The sequence below is a fragment of the Lathyrus oleraceus genome, chromosome 4 (assembly GCF_024323335.1).
Source record: "Lathyrus oleraceus cultivar Zhongwan6 chromosome 4, CAAS_Psat_ZW6_1.0, whole genome shotgun sequence".
NCBI lineage: Eukaryota > Viridiplantae > Streptophyta > Magnoliopsida > Fabales > Fabaceae > Lathyrus > Lathyrus oleraceus.
Genome location: NC_066582.1, coordinates 438,879,979 through 438,893,923, shown reverse-complemented (window position 1 = coordinate 438,893,923; position 13,945 = coordinate 438,879,979). Strand labels below are relative to the sequence as shown.

Genomic DNA, 13,945 nt, shown 5'->3' with positions numbered 1-13,945 from the left:
TTATTTGCTTGGGTCAAATTGATCAGAAAAGTCGCCATGTTTATTTATTGTTTTAATCTAAACCTAGCTGGATTAGCTAATAGAAGACCTATGCAAATGACTGACTCTTATTTTTCCTCTTGAATGAAACATGAAAAAAAAGCCTGACTTTAATACCTAGGATATGATCATCAAAGGCATCTCCTTGACAGAAAACTAAAATGAGAAATCAGGATGAACATTCAAGGTAAAATATATGGATGTTTTGAAGGAACCAAAATTCATCGTCGAACCAAAATACATGTGCCGTGTAGACGTCAGTATCAAAACTATGTATGCAGCTGTAACAAGCAAATAAGCTTTTGCACCGAATTTCAGAGTATATAATCCACTATATGCTTAGAAATCTAATGCAATAATCACATCAGCAGCTCTTTGTTGACCTACCTCCATAAGTGATTTGGCTAAATTACTAGCTTACAACCTTATTTTGATTCACAAAACTAAGAAACTATACCTCCCACTTTCTAAGTACATAACTTTTTTATTATCTCATCAGGCTACACTGGCAGATGGCTTCAATTTCTTAGGTGGGGGGTTTCCTCCGGAGACAAGCACATATAGATAAAAGCAGAGCATTGCAGAACTGCACAGGAAAAATTTCACGCATATATAAGGAATCAGACCAAAGTCAGAACCATCTTGAAGCCAACACGCTGAATAAAAGAACAATTACGAACTTCAAACACCAAAAAGTTAACAGAATGAGATAATGTACCTTATAATAGCACTGATGCCGGTTGGAAATATTTTCTTTGCCTGCATGCAGAAAAGCAAATGAGTATAACAATGAAATATGGTACAATATGTCTTTTGTAAAAAAGATGTAGTACCAATGAGTAGCTCTGAAAGTTCTTCCATATAAGGATCCCTGACAATGCTGCAAAACAAAGAAACAGACATTAAAGAAAAATTGTCCAAATAAAATATTCACGAACCTGTCCGGCGAAGTATTTAATTAAAAAATAATTAAGAAAAACAGCTGATTCGGTTTTGTCATCTTTGGATGAATAATATACAAGTTACCTTTTTATTTAATTTTAAAAATAATTAAAATATTGGGATATGCATTTGATGTAGTACCTAAGAATCCTTTCCACACACTTTTGGATCTTGTTTTACTATATCAATAAATAAATAATAATTAATTATGCTCACGTTAATTTTTTGAGTTAAATATTTTAGATTTTTGAAGTGTTTTTCTATCGTGCATATAGTTTGTTTTAAATACAATTTATAAATATTAAATTTCATTTAATCTTAGTTATTAAAGTTATATTCAGAGTAAAAACTGCAGATTTTCAGTAGATTTTTTTTAGATTTTTCTGTGAATTTTTTTAATTTTAAAAATAAAATTAAAAATATTTTGATATTATTTTAGAAAATATATAAATGGCGAAAATCAAAAATACATCAAATTACGGGAATAAAAGATTATATAAGTCTATATTTTATAATAAATAACAAATATTATTGTTTAAATGCAGCAGAAATTAAATACTTTTATACATAAAGAATATTGATATATTTAATTAATACTGTACTATTTATAAATTATTTTTAAAAACCTATCTACGATTGTTCTTGGTCTTGGCACGGCTCCTTATATATACTAAATGAATTCAAAAATTTATGCATTTGGTTTTATTGAAAAATGCTTAACTTATTTTACTTAAATGTTTTTTCTATGCACGCGTCATTTAGATGTTCTTGTGTAGTTGAATTTTGATTAGGTAAACTGAATCATGAGAAACCTATTTTTTAGTTTTTTTTTAAAATGTAATATTCAAATACTTTCTCCTCCCTCTCCCTATGTCTCATAAAAGTGTTATATTGTATGATTGTTAAAGAAAATGATATGGGTTGATTTTAATGATAAATCTAGTATTATTTATTAAAATATTTTTATTAATTATAGTTAATAAAGTAGTTAAAAAATGAAAGTTAATAAATAAGGGTATAGTAATAAGAGAAAAATAAATAAATGTTATATTGATATTATAAAAGAATAATTGTTTTAAGGGAAAAAAAATGCAAATAAGATATTTTTTATGAAATGGTGGAAGTATGAATCATGGTGAAACATGCATGCACGAATCATGGCATTAGTGACAACATGACCATCAATGTCATTTCCTCTTAAAAAAAGAAGAATGAATCATGGCATTCGTGACAACATGACCATCAATGTCATTTCCTCTTAAAAAAGAAGAATGTGTAATAGGACTGTTTCCACAAAGTGAATCAAACATTTAAATATAGGTATTGGGGTTTGACAACGGTCAATTTGAGTTGGGCTCGGGCCCAAAATGCCAAACCGTTTGAAACCTTGGATGCAATTACAAGGCTCAATTTCGACTGAAATTTAAATCGGTTTAAATGGTTTATGATTACAATGGATCGGATTGTAGAGTTAATTTTTATTTAATTGTCATAAAAAATTTCAGTTACATTTTAACTTTTTAAATTAAAATAATATTTAATAATAACTTTAAAGCAATAATAACAGCCTACTATCAAGCTGTGAATCAACTTTGAATCAACTTCTAATAATTTTAAATCAAATTTGATCGTGCAATCAAGCTTTCAAGCATTTAAACAATCATTGTGTTATCTAATAGCATTTGTTGAAACCTATGTTATTTTGAAACAAAATGTTTGTTAAAACCGTATACTTGAAGACCCGTTTGTTTCCAACATCGATCGGTGGTTCTTCAATAATGTAGCGAAGCAATTGCTCAAACCTGAATCATTGTCACAAGAACTAGGGTAAATAAGAAAGTTGAAGCATTGAAACATAAGCTCTTTTAAAACAAATTATTTGTTAAAACTACATATTTGAAGACTTGTTTGTTTTCAGCATCCATGGGTGGTTCTTCAATAATGTAGTGAAACAATTGCTCAACATGCTCTTTATCTCTCAAACTGAAAGCAAAAAACAGCAATAGCAAAAAATTAATCATCATCTTTATATACTCAACATTTGCATTATGCAATTAAACTTATAATAAACAAACATTATGGAGCACTTTATACAACATACTATCAAAGTTAAACGAACATTATTAAGTATGTTGTATTTCACAACATACTTAAATACAACATACTATCAGACATCATATATTGATCCTTCAATATCATTAGACTATGTCAAACATTAGGGAAAACTATCAGAGCTAACTTTGATAGTATGTTGTATTTTAAGCTAAACATTCTTGAGTATGTTGTGTTTTAAGTTTAACTCTGAGTTTAAAAAAATATTGTTTGGACAGATATAGTAATAAGTAAAACAACAACAACTAAGCCTTAGTTTTCACTATATGACAACTATATTGATCATTTAATGTCATTAGACTCTGACAAACAAAAATAATCATCGGAATGGATGAAAATTATTAGGGAAAGAAGAATTCCATTATTTTGAACTGAACATAAACATACATGTTAATGAGACGATTGTTCAAGGCCTTGCATTCCGGGGCCTACAAAAACAGCAAAAGCTCTTCCAAATTGTATTTCTCCTTGTCCAATATTACCTCGACATGCATATCATCAGCAACACAAAATGAGACATTGAGCAAGTAAATAAGTTAGGCAAGCTTCCTTCCCTTGTGAAGATGTTTCGAAACGAGTATAAATGCGTGACCTATAGGGATAAGAGCTTTCAAAATTAAAACCAGAGGGTGTGGAAATGACGATTCCCCTAAAAGTAGGGTCACGATAATGCCATTCCAAATGAAAAGCGTAGAACTCATGAAGAACAATTTTGAAATCTTTCTAACCGTCATTTTCACTCAATGGGTTGAAAACAAATTTTCAATCCATTTCAATCAATTTATAATGTAATAGGTTTCCCTCCTAAACTATAGCACGGCATTTTCACATGATGGTAACGTATTTTTTATATCATTGAATAAAATAATATATTTTTGTTCTTAGTTGAGACTTGAAATAGTAGCATTACCCATAAACTCCAAAACTAATTCTTTAATTCTTTATTTATATGCATCCCTCTTAAACTAACAAACTACACACACGGGATTTTCACCTTATAGTAACTATTAACTAATTAAAATAATGTATTTTTTATGTCATTAAATAATATATTTTTTATATAATAAACTCATTTAGTTCTTAGTCGAGACTTGGGATAGTAGCATTACCCATAAATTCCAATACTAAATATTTAACTTTTAATTTTTTTGTTTTCCCTCTTAAGCTAACAAACTACAGGCACGGGATTTTCACCTGATAGTTACTATTAACTAATTAAAATAACGTATTTTTTATATTATTGAATAAAATAATATATTTTTTATATGATAAGCACGGTTAGTTTTTAGTCGAGACTTGAGATAGTAGCATTACCAATAAATTTGAATACTAAAACTTTAACTTTTAATTTATTATTATAATCTCTAATCTATAATTTAAATGACTATATTACCCTTTTATGATAAAATGTTCATTTTATTTTTGTCCTTTTGATCTTGTTGTAATTTTCATGCACATGCAAATTTCCTCCCTTGCCTTTAGGCCTACCTAAGCTACTTTTGGTCCAACATAAATCAATAATTAATTTTATTTTAATACTACTATGATTATCCACTCATACGTTATCGATACATCAACAAGATATTGGATTGATCTCCTCAAGATTATCATTCGGTAAGTGTTCTGGCGTGAAAAAATATCAGGAGCATTCACGCGTTTGAGATGATAAGCAGAGTCGCCATTGAACTTTATTTATTCCATAAAATAAGGAAAAATATTAATAAAATTCTTAAAAGAAAAAGAAAATGGTCGTCGCAACCAAATTCAGATTCGGGAGTCAATTATGCGAGGGGAATGTATTAGCACCTCTCACATCCATTATACTCAATGAGAACCATTTAGTTAGATTTGTGAATAGAATGTTAGCTTACGTGATTTGCTTTCTTCTAGTTATTACAAGTGTAAAAGGAAAGAGAAAAGTTCGAAAAAAAGGTTTTTTATTATGGTGCTTGACAAGATTGCGGGTCTTTCTCCTACGTATTCGCAAGTGCGATGAGTAATTCAAAACTTCGTAGTTCTTGGTAGAAAATGAGTGTTGGTTGGTTGATTTTAGTGAACGAGTGTTTAGGTCACATTCTAGCAATTAAAAGTTGTTTGTGCTTGCAATAGAAGGCTTTAAGTGTTTGTTTGTATCACGGTAGAACGGATTAAACAATGTTCGTTTGTGAAAAGATTTTTATCGTGTGTGGACTAGAAAATATAAGTTTGATTGGTTGAGATTGTTTTGGAGTGGATGATGAGTACTCGAATGGTTGAGCTATACGCCTCATATCCAAGTGGCATACCCCAAAATTCACCCTACCCTTCACAATGATCATATAGGTCACTAATCTTGAACATTTGCATATCATCTTGGACATTCATTTCATCTACATAAGCATGGTTCAACACAAGGAGACAAGTGACTTGGATTCATGGCTTTGTGCTTGCATCTACTAGAAACTAGGGTTCGTCCGTAATATGAGGTGGATCGGGCAATCAAACCCTAATCCCTTGGTTTATAGCATTGGTAAATGATTTCACTTGCGTGATAATTTGTTTGATTCTGAGGCATTTTATCAAACATGATCATGCCTTGATAATCATGATTTTAGCATATGTCATGATGACCAGGTGCTCATCGGGTTTTATACCTCATTTTACTCTTGAACCATGATCATTCTTGGTCAGCCATCTGGTTCCCAATTACACGTTTTCTTGTTGCATTGATGCATTCATCCATTCATTCAACCATGGTTCAATCCGATTTACAAGTCGCGTCAGTTGGATTCATCAGTTCATTGCATGTTGTCATTACAGTCAGCATTATGTCATAATATTTTTTCGAGTTGATTTTAGCTTCAAATTGGTTTTTTACTTCAAATTAATATTTGAAGCTTAAACTGATTTTTTGAGGTTGGATATGATTTTTGAAATTTAAATTTTGATTTTATGAATCATTTCGTTTTTCAAATTAATTCTAGGAATTACATTGTTTTAAAAAGATTAATTTGATTTTTAATACAAACCTGCTTTTTTTAGAATTGATTCTTGAGACTTCTGATTAATTTTAGAAGTCATTGCGTTATTTTGAAAATCAAGTTCGGTTTCAATTTTATTGTTAGAATTTCAATCATTTTGATTTTCTCTCTTTTTCTTGGTGGGCCAGGGTTGGTAAACATAATTAAGCTCATTCACCTTTTTTTTTGTTGTAAAAATGCATAAGCCCATTCATTTTACATTCAAAACCATAATCCATTTCATTTCAATCATAACCATACCGTTAACATCAAAGTTTCCCTTTTAAGTCCAATTCTCCATACACGTTATCAAGAATTTCGCTTAAATTCGAACCCATAGTTGATGATAGAACTAGAATAGATGTTTTATGTTTCCTACTTACACGAGCCCATATCCTTGCTTTTCTATCAATTTCTAACTCTAATCTTCCTCCCCAATCTGATATTATTGTGCCACTATAGACTGAAATTCCGTTATGGTCCAATTCTGACCGATAATAGATATCGGGGCTTTGCAATATTTGATTGATTACTATTCTGTATATTCCATTTACTATAAAAGTTCCCAGGGAATTCATTAGAGGAATGTTTCCAATAAAAATAATTTGTTCTTGGATACCCCGACTGTTTTTCCAAATTAATCCCGCGGATATATATAATTCAGAGGAATATGTAAGTGATTCATATACAACATCTTTTTCTTTTATTGAGGGTTCTACCAATTGATATGTTTTCACGAATAACTGAAATTCACTTTCTTGATCTGTATCTTCAATTTTTGGAAACTTCAAAAGTTCTTCTGTTAAGCCTCGATCAATGAATCTACAAAATCCTTCAAATTGTATTTGATTCAATCCGGGTAGTGTAGACATTCTTTCATTCCCAACCCCAAGCATTTTCCCCCCTTTTTTCGAAAATATCCCATTATTTGCTGTCATTCTTCATCGAATTACATGAATAGATTTATCAATAATGGAATTTCTGTTCTTTTTACTTTACTGAATCACATGAAATTTTACCTAACTACATCTATGAAATACCTATTATTAAAAGAGGAAATTGGATACTCCAATTAGAATTTGCAACAAAACAAATAGAATTGAACTTGTAATATCAATGGAAACAAATGGATAACTTTCAGGTAGACTTCGGGTCGGGGTATTTTTTACAATCTAAAAAAAATGAATTCTATTTATACTATTAGTATAGTATGATATTCCATATTCCAATTCGATTGATATCCAAAAAATAAATTCAGTATTTGCTCGGCTCCATGAGAGAAAGATATAAAAAATAAAATAATCAGAAAAAAAAATATACTATTTTTTTGAGCCCTTTACCATTTCAAGTGTTCAAAAAAGAATGAGAACTCACAAAGAAGAGAGATATTTTGACCCCTTCTTTTAGAATTGGAGGATTGCAGTGCATAAAAAGACGGGGATTTATTAAACATTCATAGATCTAACTTCAGCTATAGATATCTATATATGTCTCTTACGTTATTGCAGTTCTATTTGTTCGGGACAACATATGTTGTGTTAATTTGTTTTTTCTATTCACTCATCAATCTATTTAATGAAAATTTGGCAAAAAAAATGAAAGTACGATAATTTATGGAAAATTCCCTGTAATCTATAATTACATAGAAGATACCCGATTAGATAATGTGTAACAATAAAAATGGATATTCTGGGGTTGACATGTATTAACACTTCATGTTATAATGGAAATAGAGAAGTTCCTGTTATAATGGAAATAGAGAAGGATTCTAAAAAAAGATATAATAATATTGATTTGTTATGTATCAATTTATATCTTTTTTCTCATTAAGAAAAAATGAAGATTCCTTAATTCTTCCGGAATTTGTAGTTAACGGTTGCTATTTGTCCCGAAATTTTTACTTTTCTTTTGTGACCGAAAAGGTATACGTTCATTTTTTTATATTCTAATCTATTTTTTTGTATCATTTGGGCGGCATGGCCGAGTGGTAAGGCGGGGGACTGCAAATCCTTTTTCCCCAGTTCAAATCCGGGTGTCGCCTGATCGACAAGATAATCAAAAAATAATAATAATTCTATTCGATATCCAGTCTACGAAAAAGAAAACTCTTTCTTTTGGGTAATCCATATTAAAGGAATTTACTAATTAGATCCAAGGGAACTAACCGATGCAAATAAGAGTATGCAAAAGAATCTATCTTGATTCTTTCTTTTTTTACTTAATGAAAGGGGAAATAAAACATAGGTCTTTGTATTCCTACCTATTAGTATGATTCATTACCTTACTACTTCTAAGTATATTTTTTTTATTTATGCTTCCAATTTGTCAATTCTACTCCAAATCTGATAAGAACTTGCTAGATGTTCTAATTGGATGTTTCACCAATAGTGTTAGGACGGAATGGAATCCTTTTTTGACTCTGTACCAGCGATTCCACTATTATTATAAGATATTTTCCAATTTTTAGAGAAAAACAAAAACAAAAAGAATACAAGAAAAATGAGTAATCAATAAAAAAAGAATTAATAAAAGAATTGATTCATATTGATATAGATAGGAGACATAATTGGCATGGATATAGTAAGTCTTGCTTGGGCTGCTTTAATGGTAGTTTTTACATTTTCCCTTTCCCTTGTAGTATGGGGAAGAAGTGAACTCTAAAGGTAATACTAATTGAGTTAAGGCATCACTCTTTTTTTAGTAAAACATTCTATTTTTATCCTTCCTACTGTAATAGATAATATAGTAGAAACAAATAGATTTTATTTCTTTCTAATATATGGATTTAATAGAATTCTGCTGGTTGTAACCTTCTTTCATTTTATTTTAAAGAATAAAATTCATTAGTTGTCCAATAACACGTAACAATAATAGCAATAGAGACATATCCAAGAATGACTGACCTATTCATAAAAACGTTCCTTTATTCATTATTCATTTAGTCTTTTTTTTTTATATTATCTGGTTGGGGGTGGAGCACAACTTCACACCAAAGCACAAACTGCCAACTTGATTATTTTTTTATGCCAGTAGGTGTTCCAAAGGTAGGCTTTGAGGTTCCTGGCGATGATGAAGCTTCTTGGATTTACTTATACCATCAACTTTTTTTCGACATACTACTTTTTTAGGTCAAGAGGTTGAGAGTGAAATATCAAATCAAGTTTGTGGTATGATGATATATCTCAATTTAGAGAACAAGTACAAAAATTTGTATCTGTTTATAAATTCTCCAGGCGGAGAGGTTCTATCTAGATTGGCCATTTTTGATATTATGCAATTTGTAGAAGTAGAAGTACAGACAGTATGCGTAGGATTAGCCGCTTCAATGACATCTTTGATTTTGCTGGAGGCGAAATTACCAAACGTCTAGCATTCCCTCACGCTTGGCACCAATGATTCTTATTTGTAGAAAAAAAAGACTATACATACGCCAATATGAAGTCAAAAAAAAGCATGGCACTCTGAGTTCGATATGCAAAAATAATATTTTTTTTTCAAAACAATTCGATTATATATCGAAAGAGTAGTAGGAAAAATGGGTATTTAGGATTTTATCTGATCTACTAGAGCCTCTGTTTAGTGTCACGATTTTTTTTTTATTTGAAAAAAAAAGAAACTTTGGGATTGCTCAATCAAAAGCTAGACGAAATAACAGAGCAACGGAATCATCATAGTCTTTAAAATTTAAAAAATATTCTTAAAAAAAGAAAGTTGGTTATTGGATTCTTTCCTGATCTGGGTCTGATCGACCCGGTATATTTTTTTTTATTTCTTCAATGAAAGGTCAAAAAAAATGAAAAATTGAAAGTAGAGTCGTATGATATATAACAAATCGCTACGGCTTTAAATTGAAGTTCTTTTGGATAGCCCTTTTTGAAGTCAAGATTCAGAAAAACCTTATTATACTCTCAGGGTAATGATCCAAGAATGTATGCTGGAAGCACACGAATTACTGTCAATTCGACAAACGATGACAAATATTTATTGACAAAGAACACGCAAACCTTCCTGGCAGATATCTAAAGACCTGGATAGGGATTTTTTTATGTCAGCAGAAGAAGCCCAAGCCTATGGAATTATTGATACAATATCAGATTCTTGTTCTTAGTTCCTGAAAGAATACCTACCGTTAAAAAGAGAAAACCCAGACTAATAATACGATAACCCCAACGATCCAAATGTTGAATAAATTGACATCTATAATAATTTCTAGAACTAGAAGATGAAAAAGAAATTCTTCTTAAAACATTGTTTCTTTCATTCCTATTCATGTATTTGATTTCAACAAAATCAACTTTTTTTTAAAGAATCCAAATTCTTGCTAAAAGAAACAATTTGGATGACTTCTTGAAACGTAATGACTAAAATAGCCAAAGATAATAATGATCCACATAAAAGAGCTGCATAGCCCAGTATCATCATACTTACTTGCATCATTAGCCAATGGAATTGTAGAGCGGGTACTAATATTACGGATTGATGCATTTTGGTTAAAAGACCCGAAGTCGCAAAGCCTCGGGTAAAAATAACACTTGGTGTAATTATTGTACTTAAAAGCTTTTTATCCTTTTTAAAAAAAGGAACCATATGAAAAATGGAAAAACCCCATGAAAGAAAGATTAAGGATTCATATAAATCACTAAATGGTAAATGTCCCGAAAAAAAACCAACGAGTAATTAACAATCCCGTTACACGGAAAACGATATATAAGTTAATATATGCTCTAAAGTTGAAAATATCATATATGAATACTCGGAATAGAAATAGGGAATTGAATTCATTATAGGACTTATGATTCTTTTAATTTAAAATAAAATAGAGTATGTCATGCCGCTACTCAGACTCAAACCGAGATGCTCTAGCACTGCTTCCTAAGAGGAGCGTGTCTACCAATTTCACCATAGCAACAGCTTACTCAAAATCATAATAACCAATTCTTTATTCAATCGTCGAGATTGAATAAAGTAAAGTCCTATATTTATTGAGTACATTTCTTTACTAAACATTTATTATATAAATTCATAATAAAAAAAAAGTAATTTCATTTTTTCTAAATATTGAAAAGATAATGAATATAGAAATATATTATATATGGAATCATTTTATATTTAAGTAAAACAACGTTTTGATTTCTATATTTATTTCTATTATAATTATTATTTTCAATTTTGACTTTTTCAAATTTAAAAAAAAAACATTGTTGAAACTAGAACTATCTCGTTCTGACTTCAATCCAGTAATGAAAAAGAATTTTTTTTTGTAATTGCTTATGACTCATTCAAAAAAATTAGATTATAGATATATTTAGAATATATTATATATTATTCTATAATATATAATATATTCTAAATAGATGTTTACTATTCTATATATAGTATTAGTAAATACTATTAGTGTAAAATGACTATTAAAGAATACTCTTTGAATCGAGCTAATTCATAGTATTCTAGTCCAATATTTTTTTTCTTACAAAAAAAATCTTTTGAGTTACCTGAACCAAAACCTTTTGAGTTAAAACCTTATGAGTTACTTGAACCAAAACCTTTTGAGTTAAAACCTTTTGAGTTACCTGTGAAAATGGATTCAGCTAATGAAAAGGCTTTCAATCCTGCCGTATATCCTTTTTTTTTCCAAAAATTCTTACGATTTTTTTTTGATATAGAAGTGCGTTTTTTGGAACTGGAATACAATTAGTATAGTTTTTTCGTTGCTATAGTTTGATGTGAAAGACATTTGTTCTGTAAATGAAAACGAATTATTCCGTATGTCTTATCTATCTGAATTAACTCTCTTTTTTTCCGATCCAAAGGTAAAGTAAAAATATTGAATATTCTAAACCTTTTCCAAATTTTTCATAGATAATAGATATATATGGATCTCTTTTTATTGTAATGTAAAATAATCAATTAGTTCAAAAAGGAACTAATGTTTCTAAATAAAAAAAAATATTATTTTATATTATTTTTATAATTTCTATCAAATAAACAAATGTTGTTAGTTAATGAATATATTACTTTTAATAATATTTTGTTTCACTAGAAATTTTCTTATTGGCCGGTTTTCACTTTGTACTATCCAATATTGGGACCATTGTGCAAAGATTCAGAACAGTTAAGAATATCCAATTCTATTTCTATATCCACTTTTTTATTAACCGAACCCCTTTACAAAAGAGATAAAACAAACGAATAAGAAACAAAATTCATCAGGAATCTAAATATTTTTTATTCTTTATTTACTTTTTTTGTATGGAATATACACATCCATCTTCATGGATCATACCTTTCATCCCTCTTCCAATTCCTATTTTAATAGGGGTAGGACTTCTACTTTTTCCCACGGCAACAAAAAATATTCGCCGTATGTGGGCTTTTCCTAGTATTTTATTATTAACCGTAGTTATGATTTTTTCGATCGATTTATCTATTCATCAAATCGAGAATAGTTCTACCTATCAATATGTATGGTCTTGGACTATAAATAATGATCTGTCTTTAGAGTTTGACTACTTGATCGATTCACTTACTTCTATTATGTCAATATTAATCACTATTGTTGGTATTCTGGTTCTCATTTATAGTGATAGTTATATGGCTCATGATCAAGGCTATTTGATATTTTTTACTTATATGAGTTTTTTTAATACTTCAATGTTAGGATTAGTTACTAGTTCAAATTTGATACAAGTTTATATTTTTTGGGAATTGGTTGGAATGTGTTCTTATCTATTAATAGGTTTTTGGTTCACACGTCCTATTGCGGCAAATGCTTGTCAAAAAGCGTTTGTAACGAATCGTGTAGGGGACTTTGATTTATTATTAGGAATTTTAGGTTTTTATTGGATAACCGGTAGTTTGGAATTTAGAGATTTATTTGAAATATTCAATAACTTAATTTATAAGAATGAGGTGAATATTTTTTTTGTTACTTTGTGTGCCCTATTGTTATTTTGCGGATCAGTTGCAAAATCTGCCCAATTCCCTCTTCATGTATGGTTACCAGATGCTATGGAAGGTCCTACTCCTATTTATGCTCTTATACATGTTGCGACTATGGTAGCAGCGGGAATTTTTCTTGTAGCTCAACTTCTTCCTCTTTTCATAGTTATACCCTCCATAGTGACTGGAATAGCTTTGATAGGTATAATAACAGTAGTATTAGGAGCTACTTTAGCTATTGCTCAAAAAGATATTAAGAAAAATTTAGCCTATTCTACAATGTCTCAATTGGGTTATATGATGTTAGCTTTAGGTATGGGCTCTTATCGCGCCGCTTTATTTCATTTGATTACTCATGCTTATTCAAAAGCATTGTTGTTTTTAGGATTTGGATCTATTATTCATTCAATGGAAGCTATTGTTGGATATTCTCCAGATCAAAGTCAAAATATGGTTCTTATGGGCGGTTTAACAAAACATGCGCCAATTACAAAAACGGTTTTTTTAATAGGTACACTTTCTCTGTGTGGTATCCCACCTTTGCTTGTTTTTGGTCCAAGGATGAGATTCTTAATGATAGTTGGTTGTATTCACCAATTTTCGCAATAATAGCTTGTTCCGCCGCATGATTAACAACATTTTATATTTTTCGAATTTATCTACTTGTTTTTGAAGGATATTTAAACGTTCATTTTCAAAATTTCAATGGAAAGAAAAATAGTTCATTCTATTCAATATCTTTATGGGGCAAAGAAGAAAAAAATATATTAAAATAGAAAATTCATTTATTAGCTTTATTAACAATGAATAGTTGGTTGTATTCACCAATTTTCGCAATAATAGCTTGTTCCGCCGCATGATTAACAACATTTTATATTTTTCGAATTTATCTACTTGTTTTTGAAGGATATTTA

The 13,945-nt window shown here is 29.7% G+C and overlaps 1 long non-coding RNA gene, 1 other non-coding gene and 3 pseudogenes across 2 annotated transcripts; 4 read left to right on the top strand and 1 right to left on the bottom strand.

Annotated features, from left to right (window-relative positions):
- Nucleotides 1-214: 214 nt before the first annotated feature.
- Nucleotides 215-985, bottom strand: LOC127135214 (uncharacterized). Its single transcript, XR_007808467.1, has 3 exons — nucleotides 873-985; nucleotides 758-798; nucleotides 215-625 (listed from the first exon to the last, which is right to left on the bottom strand). It is a non-coding gene; the product is annotated as an uncharacterized LOC127135214 (long non-coding RNA).
- A 7,077-nt stretch (nucleotides 986-8,062) lies between these two features.
- Nucleotides 8,063-8,133, top strand: TRNAC-GCA (transfer RNA cysteine (anticodon GCA)). The gene has a single exon. It is a non-coding gene; the product is annotated as a tRNA-Cys (tRNA).
- A 924-nt stretch (nucleotides 8,134-9,057) lies between these two features.
- Nucleotides 9,058-10,200, top strand: LOC127137883 (ATP-dependent Clp protease proteolytic subunit-like; annotated as a pseudogene).
- A 1,947-nt stretch (nucleotides 10,201-12,147) lies between these two features.
- LOC127135209 (NAD(P)H-quinone oxidoreductase subunit 5, chloroplastic-like) lies at nucleotides 12,148-13,779 on the top strand (annotated as a pseudogene).
- Nucleotides 13,780-13,883: 104 nt separating this feature from the next.
- Nucleotides 13,884-13,945, top strand: part of LOC127137882 (NAD(P)H-quinone oxidoreductase subunit 5, chloroplastic-like) — a 733-nt pseudogene continuing 671 nt past the window's right edge.